Source organism: Teleopsis dalmanni, chromosome 1 (assembly GCF_002237135.1).
Source record: "Teleopsis dalmanni isolate 2A chromosome 1, ASM223713v2, whole genome shotgun sequence".
Lineage (NCBI taxonomy): Eukaryota > Metazoa > Arthropoda > Insecta > Diptera > Diopsidae > Teleopsis > Teleopsis dalmanni.
The window spans coordinates 226,911,554-226,922,722 of NC_051846.1; the positions used below are offsets into that span (position 1 = coordinate 226,911,554).

The window sequence follows — 11,169 nt, forward strand, 5'->3', positions numbered from 1 at the left end:
TATATATAAAATAATTGGATAAATATTGGATAATAAGAAAAATTTATAATTCGACAACTATTATTCAATTATTCAGGACAAATTCATTAGTATATATATTGGTTTAAGGTACATTAAAATTTAATTTAAACCAAAATCATATTAGGCTTCAATATTTATCCAATGATCCTTTAACACTTTTTTTTGGAAATAATTATCAAAACCGCAGTAATCGTAAAAATGTTTAGCACAGCTTTTATAATGTAGTATTATTTGCCAACAAAAGCAATTTGTATTGTTTAAATAAGATTTTTGTCTTAATTAGATTAACACATATTGTTAAAAAAATGTTAATGGTAAAAATATTTTAGCTTATCTGTTTTTTACTCCTCTCCGGTGAGATGATTCTAGACATCTTACATCGGTATTTATGCTTGTAAATTACTGATATTACTGGAAATTACTGGTATTGAAATGATTTCAATTTGCTATACTTAAATAGTGGTTTAAAATTTTGTACTGCTTTTAAAAGAAAGTTAGCATTGACAACCTAAGAACGAAAGAAAAATCATTGATTAATTTTGAAATAATTGCATATATTAAACGAAAATATTGATCATTTATGACCTACTCAGTATCTGCTTTGCGACCGAACATCACCTAATAAACAAAAGATGATGAAATATTGTCAAGCTTTGAACTATAATGCATAGGAAGGAGTAGCACTAATATTTTTGGAAAACTCTTTTCCAACTATTAAAAATTTCCTTTTAAAATGATTTTATTGTTTATTTATTAGCTGGCTATAGGTCACTTTTATTTCAATAAAAATTAAAAAAAGTAATAAATCCTTAATTGCTGGTTATCAAATAATTCTATATTTCGACTCTCTTTGAGAGTCATCATCAGAAGCATGGTCTAATAAAAAATAAAAATTAATTAATAATATCACATTCTATTTATCACATTATATCCAGTTGTCTATTGTCCACTATAATGTGCTAATGAATCAACAATAAAATCATTATAGAATACAGGTCGATAAACAAATTTAAAGTTTAATTTCCTTTTAAATAAGGAATATACGTCCATAAAACCCATCTGTAATTAAAAGAGCATAATTACTAGGAGAGCAGAATGTTTAAAACCCTGTGAAGCTTCATCCTTAAACATAACCTAAAATAAGGAGTTTTTGATAACTTTTTTAAAAAACAAATTTAAAATAAAAACAATATGTCATTGAATATTCTGAAGTCCAAATATCAATAAGTCAGTAAGCACTAACAACTCCTCCGAAAGTATTTAGATTTTAACAAAGGTCTGAAACGATCTTAAACCTGAGTAAGTTTTGGCGAACGCCGTAATGTCATATTCTAACCAATTTAATAATAAATTTGTAACTCTAACTTACTAGATTACTTATTTTACCGTTTGCAAACTAACTGTCTTTATAATCCAAATCCACCTTCACAATCGTTTTCAAATTCATTACCTTATATTATAGTGAAAATAATATACTTACTATTTATATAATCAAAACTTCCTAACTTCTGCTCACATTCAGTCCAAACTGTTATGAAATATACTTTTAATCCAGGATATCGGTTCACCAAATGTAGTATTCATAATATTGAAAATATTTGCTCATCTCCAGTATTATTTTGTTATTTGTCAGTTGGAGTTTCAATATGAAAGCTTTACGCATTTGAGACGTTATCTGATCAAGTAAACGTCTTACGCGTTATCTTTTGCTGAAAGATTGAAACATCTCAAGAGGAAATTTGGTCGAACTGTCACTTCAGTATACGCATTTATGATTTCATTTATTTCGATGAATTCACGACATACATTTTTTGTGTAACTCTGTTGGAACAAGTTTATTCATATTAGTAAATCTTCTCGGCAATATTTTTACTAAAATATACTATATATACTCTAAATTGTTTACATACAGTTAAATAATAATAATTAGACTGCTTCACAAGAAAAAAATATTTTTCTTTTAAGCAAACAAATGAACAAAAATTAAATAATAATTTATTGACAAACGAATTTTAAACTATATTCATAATACTATTTCATATTATATCTTAATAAGGAAGCTGTGTACAGGGTTGTTAATAAGTTTGCGAAACATGATATATTCGTCATTATCGAACTGAAATTTTCATCTAAGCGGGTAGCCAGAAAACCAGGAAAATGGTCCAAAACACTATTTTCCCACATGAAAACCAAAAAAGTTTTGCTAAGCATCTACTATATCAACAAAGGTGTAGTTGCTGCATCATATTTTCTGAGGGACGTTATCTTTCAATTATGAAATGTTATATCAGACACACTTTAAAAGTTGCATTTAGATTATCTACGTTCAGGACATCCAAGCAGTTTATCTACATCAGAGAAATTGCACTAAAAAGCTTTTGATGTGATTTACAAGAAGTCCTATACATTTTATTGGAAATAGTGACCAATATGTGTGAAGAGCTGTGTGCGCAATAAAATGAAAACAAATTCTAAAGCGATGTTTTCAGAAAAGACTGAAACTTCCTATAAAAGATAAATCGGATTTTATATGTCGTTTCATCCACATAGACAAGACTTGCATTTACCACCATGTACTTAAATCAAGACAACAGCAAAGGTTAAGGAGTGGCGTGAAACCGGCCCTTTGAGGGCAAGAATCGACCAAGAATGTGTAGTCTCAATTTTTATGTTAGCGAAACGACCACTACTGGTATAAATAGAATCAGTCAGCCTGATTGCCACATTCTGCCCTCCCGACTTCTGACTCCTTTCATTCTTAAAAAAAATATACTACTGAAAACGGTTTTATATTAAACGGAGTTACAACTATCGTAGAGAAGTATCCATTAACCGGATTTACCGGACTTACAGAGAAAAGACCAGTAAATTGAACGATCAGTAAATTAAGTATATTGAAATTGAGAGAAATTATATTGAAAAAAATTCATTTGTACAACCAAATATCTATTTATATATTTTTGTTCACGAAACTTGTTGAACAGCTTAGTATTTTATAATAGAAATAGTATAGTGCAGTTTTTTCCATAAATGAACACATAGGTTCTCGCACCATGACCTATTATTTACTTAAGCATTTAATGAATAATTTATAATACCAGCAATGGCAGTTACACATATATATGATATATTATATTTTTAATGTACCTTTGACTAGACCAAATCCCAAAAATATTTTAGTATTAAGTTCTCTGGAACTCAATGTAAGTATTTCGCATTCATCACTGAATTTGTCCATTTCATCCGACTAAATAAACACCCAACATTGGTGATTAATTAATTAACCACGATTTGCGTTGTGAAGAAGAAATCAGTGATGAAAATAAATAGTCTTTGTTATTCATCGATGTAAATTAACTTAGTAAAGATGTGCTATAGACGGTAGCAATTTTATTTTTATATATTACGTCTAATGCCATTTGTTAATAACAATAAACTTTTCGCTTACGGTCTAAGAATAAAATTGGAATTAAATACTATATTCAAAATTATTTTATAAAAAAATACTATTACCCGTTCAATCTCTGGTCACAGAAATTAATTTGGATTGTGTACTACTGGAATCGTTTGGGTGGTGATGACACTCTGTGATATTATTTGACCCACATAATGTATAGATTATGTAATTATGTTGAAGCATCTTAAGCGCCAATTTTAAACATTTTTTACTATACCAGATTTGGAAAATTCTAAGCATATTTTAACTGAAATAATTTAAATAGAAAAATATCATATTAATTTTATTATAAGAATAACATTAAATAACAATAAAGTTTTGAAAAAATATTTGATTGGGTAGTTAATTTAAATTTTTTTTCTGTAAGACAATTATTTTAATCGCTTCTCATTCATTTGCTTCATTTTATTACCTTCAAACTTGCAACAGAATGTCAATATTAAAAAAAAAATAAATAAGTAAAATATTAGAGAAGAGACGTTTACAATTTACACATACTGTATATTTATTTCCTATAAAAAGATCCACATATTGTTAAAAATAAATATTAATTTAAAAATATACATATATAAAATCAAACACACTGAAAACATTTAATTTATATGGAATTGATGTTGAAAAATTTTACTATAATTACGGATAAGTGTGAGGCAAATAACACAATAAATTCAAGGTAGAAGCAATGTATATAGAGTATGTAGAGCAAGACAAAAAAATATACCGTTTTGTGAGGCGTCTGAGTGTGTATGTGTGCATGCAGCCATTTGCGTACTACGCATTAAATTGCCATTTGTAAAATCTTATTTTTGATTGGTTCACATAGAAATTTAATGGTTGATAAAGAAACACAAGAAAGAAAGAACAAAATGGAAAATAAAAAATGCAGAGGTTAAAAAAAATGTTATGGTGTATTTCCAATTAAAAAAAAAAAATACGAAGCACATATTTAAATTGTTCTTATTTTAAATACAAAAACGTTTATTTACTTCAAAACCAGTTTACTTGGTTATTACTAATTTAATGGTAATATTTATTTCAAGCAAATAAAAATATTTATCCACCGTTCATCTTCAATAAAACAAGCTACACTACATTTGTGTCTTTACCTTATTCAAACATAATTTAAAAATTCATAATGATCACCACTACCACTCAACAAGAAAATCTTAACCAATCCACTCCGCCGAATCAAACACGACTGGTATTGATATTTCGCAAATATTCTGGCATTCATTGCAGATACATTAAAACAAAGGGTGCCAGATTTAATAAAAAAAAAAATTTGAATATTTAATAAAAAAAAACTTTTGCCAGATTTATTAAAAACTTTGAATATTTAATTAAAAAACTTTTGCCAGATTTAATAAATACTTTTGATATATCCGATTGTATCATTATTATTATATTATTATCATTAAATTATATTTAATTTTAATTTATATTAATAAATAACTATTATTTTAATTAATCAAAATTTATTTTACTTTCAAATGTGGTAAAAACTCATGAACTGTTTAAAGTTTAGCAAAAATAAATGTTAAAAACATTCTTATATATATTAGTGTTATTATAATTCTTTACAAAATTAATAATATAATTATTACTAATACGAAATAAGAAAACCAAATAAAATTAACCATAAAGATAATTTTTTACATACAATTTATCGCGAAAGGTACGGATTTCTACAGGAATTGTGACCAAAATTTAAACGTTTCACCATTCTTATCGACAATCTTTACGGATAAGTGTAAAGCAAATAATAAAATAAATTCAAATTAGAAACAATACGAATACAGTATGCAATACAAGACAAAAACTAATCGTTTCGTGTGGCGTCATGCATCTGAGTGTGTATGTGTGCATGAAGCCATTTCTGACTACACATTAAACTTCCCTACAGTAAATTCTTATTTTTCATTGGTTCACATTCAAAATTAATGGTTAATAAACAGAGAAAAAGAAAAAAAAATTAAAAACTAATACAAATAGAAATTAAATCAAATACAACTTATATAATATATGATAGTGTATGTATTTTTATTTTAGGGAAAGAACTACGAAGCAAATATTTAGTTATTTTTAATTTAAACACAATATCATTTATTCAGTTCAAAACATTTATATTTAATTGTACATTATTAGTAATATTTATTTCAAACAAATATATTTAATCAGCTTTATCTTTCAAAACAGGCTTCACTTACTTTCTTGTCTTCACTTTGTTTAAAAACACAATTAAAAATCCACATCAGCGCTGACAAAAAAAACACAACCAATGAACTTGCCGAACCAAACACGACTGAGATTTTGGGAATTCTGTGGAGCAAATATTCTGTCATTCGTTGTAGAAATTTTAAAACAAAGGGTGCCAGATTTATTAAACAAAAGTGGAGACTTTTAATATATCTGATAATATAAAATTAAAAATTTTAATTACTATTAAATTAAACCTGTGTTTATAAAATTTTTTATATACTTTCATCATATGGTCTAGAAATTTATTAACTGATTAAAGTTTACTAAAAGAAATGTTTAATTTATTAAAAATAATTTTCGTACGTAAATTAGTATTATTATAATAAATTAAAAAATTAGTGATACAATTATTACTAATGGAAAACCAAAGGAAGGAACAAAGAAAATTTGGTACAAAATAAACTGTTTACATAAGGGGTATTCACTCTCTCTTGCAAACTCATTGCAAGGAGCACGAAATGCAAGAATGCTATAAAAAAACTGCAAGACTGCAAGAACACCTCTGGTGCAGAATTGCATCATCAAAATGAATCAGCTGTTTTTGCAGCCATATCACATTGAGCAAAGAAAAATAAATGTATAACAATAACGCGAACAAGTGAAATACAAAAATGTATAAATTTTTTAATTGAAAATGTTGCTTTTAATATTCTGATTGAGGGTATTAACATGTAGTTAATGTAGTTTTCACTGCTGTATAGTTTCTATTTGTTAGATGATGCAAATTACTGGGAAGTGATGGAGCAATTAAATGAAGACCTTTTGTTTATGTTAGTAAACCATCACGGAAGTCATTAACCCGTACAAAAATTTATTCAATGGACATCTACCATTCTTCAAGAATTTGATGAAGGCCGTTTTCGTCAGATGCTTAGAGTAAATTGAAACGAATTTTCCTTAATACTCTTACTAATAAACACTAGTTTGGAGTTCATTAATTCATATTCAATTCAACGATTCCCGCTCTCCAACTTGCCATTGTTTTATATACCTGCGGTTAGCGTCTCAGCGCAGCATAAATGCGCTACTTCGTAAAGCCGCTACGTATGTATTATGTGGTGGCGGGGATCAGGGGAGGGGGAGAAGAACGAATCGTATGTATAGGGAATCGTGATGAATCCAGAGGAGTCTCTCGCTCCCATATCGGGATATAATTGACGGTGACCTGAAATACTTGCCCCGTGAAGCACAAGTGGTTACCATAAGCTCCTATTTTGTCAAATAGAGTGTATTCAAATAAAGCACAATCGTATGGTGACTTATCAGCTGAGTAGATTCATTACGGTCACATGTTCGCGTTTGGTCACTTGGAAGTGGCACATATGCCGACATGTTCGTACAAGTCGCATTCTGCATCCAAGAATTCCTTATTTCTTCAGAACAATGTAGTAGGCGATTCTGCTTACCATTACTTAAAACTCTTATAACTCCTTTTCGGTCAACACTCCCAACCAGCTTGACGTACTCAGGAACGTAAAACTTTTAACTTATGCTAGCAGATTTCGTGCTAGCGCGCCCGGGAGAGTTGAACATTGTTTGTGAACTTCTATGAAGGCAGACTTCGGTAGTCTAAGGAGTAATGATCCGTATTCAGAAAGATACGAGTCATCATTTTTGTTCAAATTGGTTCCTTATTTGTTGCATATAGCACAACATTTTGCGACCTTCATGTGATGATACGGAACACGTGGATTACGTACATGACAACGACGAAGAATCTGATGAGCTTATGCAGAATGAAGCTAGTCAGAGAACCAATGAAGGAGTTTCGAAGCGCAAATTTTTGTATAATTTAATAATCGGCAATCAATAATTTACGAATACAAATATATAAAACATACATATATATATATTTAATATATAATTAAGAAGTGAATTGCGACATTACTTTTTTCCAGTAGGTATATTTCAAAACAATAATAATGTATTAAAACGTATAAAAACGTATTTATATATTTAATAATAATATAATATAAAAATAATTAGTATAATAAAAATATAACTAATTCTTAATTTATTATTGTTATTTGTTATATTTTTTATCGAGGGGTGTAGTGGGGCTTTGCACAGCAGAACGCACGACTTTCGGTGCAGAGCTGGATGATGTGTTGTCTGCAGACGATTTAATAAAATAAACTTCGTCGCCTAGCGCAGAACTAGCTGGTGGCTGTGGCAATGTGTCCGTACATATCACAAGCGGCTGAAAATTAGACATGCGTCGAAACACTTCATTCAATAGTTCAAAATGTGGACAAATTTTCGTAAGTTTCGCTGAAATTGATAAATAGATAAATTAATTCACAAATGTATATGTATATAATATTATATTTGTGAAAACTTAATTAATGGCCACATCGTTTTAAATCATTGAACAAAACGCATGTACAAAGAATATCTTTACAAGAACGGAAACTCCGCCCACTTCGTGAGAGTGCATTTGAAATTGCTTTTGAAAACTTATTTTTTATAACATTTTGGCACACGTATTAAATATATGTGATCTTACCACGATAATATCAAATTGCTCTCTTTTTGGGGTTGCAGTATAATAATTTGCTGCTACTTGCTAATCATATATTAACTTTTTAGTAATATAAAAAACTTATGCTTCCTTATTTGGTTAATAATATCACATTACGTAAACAAAATATATATTGTAACAAATAATATATGATAAATAAATACATAAATTAATATATAATAATTTAAATCAATTAATTTAAATCAGCTTAGTTTACTTAATCATGTAATATATATTCAGTAAATTAATTTTTGTTGCTTTTTTCATATGAATTTTATAGTATTTTAATTTATAATGTTTGGCAACAAACTTTTGAAGAAGCAAATATTTTAATTAAATAAAAAGAACAGTTTTGAATATTTCTTATTTAGTGAGTTATATTTTCTTATATATTTTTTGAGCATGTAAAACATTATTTCAAAAACAATTTTGATATAATAGCATTAAATACCGTTTTGATGTGAAATTAATAACAAAGATTGAAGCTACTACCAATTCACTTTTTTATACGGCAGCACTTAAGTGATCCATGATAAATTGTGTTTCTCTGCGAAGACTTAATTTTTAAATTTAGTGCCAAAAAATATGTTGATGAGGAAGGGTGTACGCGCATTCCCTTTAAATGTGTGGTACGTATCATTGCCTTGCATGCATTTCTAATTGATTAGTAACAATAAATCTGTTGATAAGGGAGGATGTGCGCGCATCCGCTCTAAATGTATGTGGTGAATAATACTTATTATTAATTTACGTACATTACTGTGTGATCAGTAGCGAAAAATCTATTGATAAGAGTGGGTGCATGCGCATTCATTGTCGGATTTATGAGTTTTTCTTATGAAGATATATTTTTATATAAAATTTAACAATTTTTAAATTTTAATATTGAAAAATTTTAATTTTATATTATGATTATAAAATATATTTATATATAAATACTAAAGTATTTAAAAATATTAGCTAAGTTTAATTAAAAGAAGTACAAGTTGTTTACATAATTTATTATTGTTATAAAATGAAATAGACTTGATTATTTACCAGAATTAATGCAAGATTTAAACGAGATATATGCTATACATTTTTAGTTCATCTGTTTGATGAATATTATAAATTTTTACATAATATAAAAATTAAAAACATATTTATTTTATTTGTGTTGATTATGTATAGAATATATGAATATTTTCTTCAGTATTTAAATGACCTTAAAAACATAAATTTATTTGGGATATGATTATTATCATGTAGCGCCTTATGTTTATGTTTTAAATATTTTTATCTCAATGTGAACATAAAATGCACACCTACTAATATTTTAAAATAAATAGTAAAATACTTTCGCTAAACTGTTATATTAGAAATATGCATAAAACTTAAATGAAAATTTATTTTCTTTCATCATTGTGGAAATTTAAAAAAAGAACCATAAGAAATTTTTTACATTCCTTGTATTTTCCTATTTCTACATTTAGTTTATTTAGCTATGTAGTTTATTCGACCAAAGTTCAAGATTTGGTATGCATTTTCCACACCACCCAAGAGGTATGCATAAAGGTGCGTTACCGAGTTTAGGTGCCGGTTCCCCAAAAGGCATATCCACCATTATTTATTCGTTATAATTTTTTACAGATTTTTACAAAAAAAAAATTAACAGAATAATAATTACAATACTTTTAAAAATTAATTGCAAATTTAAATATACATAAACTAAAAGCAAAAAATTATTAAAGTAAAAACTTAATTTATATGTAAAAGTCAACTGAATATCATGTGAAAAACTAAGCTTATGAATGCGTTACACGCAAGAGCTTTTGCTTATAGTCAGGTGTATTTAGAACCCTATTAAAAAATTTTAACAGGAAATACATGCGTACCCTTATAAAAAGAGTTAAAATACTGTCTGTTTAGCAGTTTTGACAGCAAACATATGGACGTATATTTTTTAATTTTTGGTATAAAAATTGTGCTATACCTACTTTTTGGTAACTGCTATTAAAGTGTTTGCAAAATTTTAACTACTTTTTGTTAAATATTTGCGCAGTAAATTTTGTATGATTTGGCGCAACGAAATTTTATATTACTCTCAAAAAATCAAAACCAAAAAACAAAACCACACTCTTTCTTACACTCTTCATGGTAAACTTTTTGAAATATTCCGTTCTCAAAAGTACTCGAAGCATCGGAAAAAGGTGAAAAATTTCAGTGATTTCAGCTGGTGTTAGTGCACTTTTCACTAACACTTTCAAGAGCTCTACGACAAATTGTTGTTGTGCGAAAAAACAAATTTTAGTTCACAATGGAGTTGCCGTTCTTGTAAGGTATTCTTTGCGCATGTATATAGCATAGCCATAGTGTTGGCAACTCTGCCAAGGATGACAGATAACATATAAAGAAGCATTAACATTTTAATTTTGTCAGTTATTTTGAACTTGTGAAATAATAATAACTAGGAGTTTTTTGTATAAATAAATATCGAAATTATACAGATATAACACATAGATTAACATATTTCGAAATTTTACTAGCCGTCAATTCAAATTTAAAAATGAGAAGCAACAAATGTCAAAACAGCTGATTTTTGCCATTTCTGTTTTGTTGCAAGCAAATAAACATAGGTTTTAGTATTGGAAGATTGCACGCAATTGCACGAAATTTTGTGCGTGTATTTTGTAGTTGTTATTTGCATTCTCGTACAATCTGTGCATTTCGTGCACCTTGCAATGAGTTTGCAAGAGAGAGTGAATACCCCTATAGAAGTTATTGCAAACGGTACGAATTTCTATAGGAATTGTAACTAAAATTATACTTTTCACCATTCTTATCGACAATCTTTACGGATAAGCGCGAGGCACATAACATAATAAATTCAAAATAGAGCCAATGCTTATAAAATATTAAGAGATATTAATCA

General features: G+C 27.9%; 1 long non-coding RNA gene across 3 annotated transcripts; it reads right to left on the reverse strand.

Moving 5' to 3' along the window:
• Positions 1-209: 209 nt before the first annotated feature.
• Positions 210-5,722, reverse strand: LOC119667911. Of its 3 annotated transcripts, none has more exons than XR_005251441.1 (5): positions 5,686-5,722; positions 3,535-3,725; positions 3,169-3,472; positions 1,502-1,842; positions 210-529 (listed from the first exon to the last, which is right to left on the reverse strand). It is a non-coding gene; the product is annotated as an uncharacterized LOC119667911 (long non-coding RNA). The 3 variants fall into 3 exon arrangements; XR_005251440.1 differs by lacking the exon at positions 5,686-5,722 and adding an exon at positions 4,585-4,666; XR_005251442.1 differs by lacking the exons at positions 3,169-3,472; positions 5,686-5,722 and adding an exon at positions 4,585-4,666.
• Positions 5,723-11,169: the final 5,447 nt, after the last annotated feature.